Source organism: Penaeus vannamei, chromosome 19, assembly GCF_042767895.1.
Source record: "Penaeus vannamei isolate JL-2024 chromosome 19, ASM4276789v1, whole genome shotgun sequence".
In the NCBI taxonomy this organism is placed as follows: Eukaryota; Metazoa; Arthropoda; class Malacostraca; order Decapoda; family Penaeidae; genus Penaeus; species Penaeus vannamei.
In genome coordinates this window covers 41,684,313-41,684,645 of record NC_091567.1, presented here as the reverse complement: position 1 = coordinate 41,684,645, position 333 = coordinate 41,684,313, and positions in this window count along the sequence as shown.

Here is a 333-nt window from a genome sequence, read left to right as displayed (position 1 = left end):
ATAACCTTTCCATCGAACTTAATGAATAAAACACTCAATGATCTACCAAGCTGTGGACTACGACGTAAAATACTTCGATCATTGATACCTGGCCTACGAACACCTTGCTCTTTTATCAGCTTGTCGACACACAAATACACAAACACACACGCGTATATACACACATATTTGATGTAAACACACACACACATACTCAATATAATGGTCAATAATTTAGTTTACAAGAGAACCACTATACAATCTGGCAGGTTCAGAGAAACTCAGTATCTCGTTTAGCTATTTTATCAATGGAAGTCAACACGAAGTTGGTGTCGCGTCTTGACTAGCTTGACC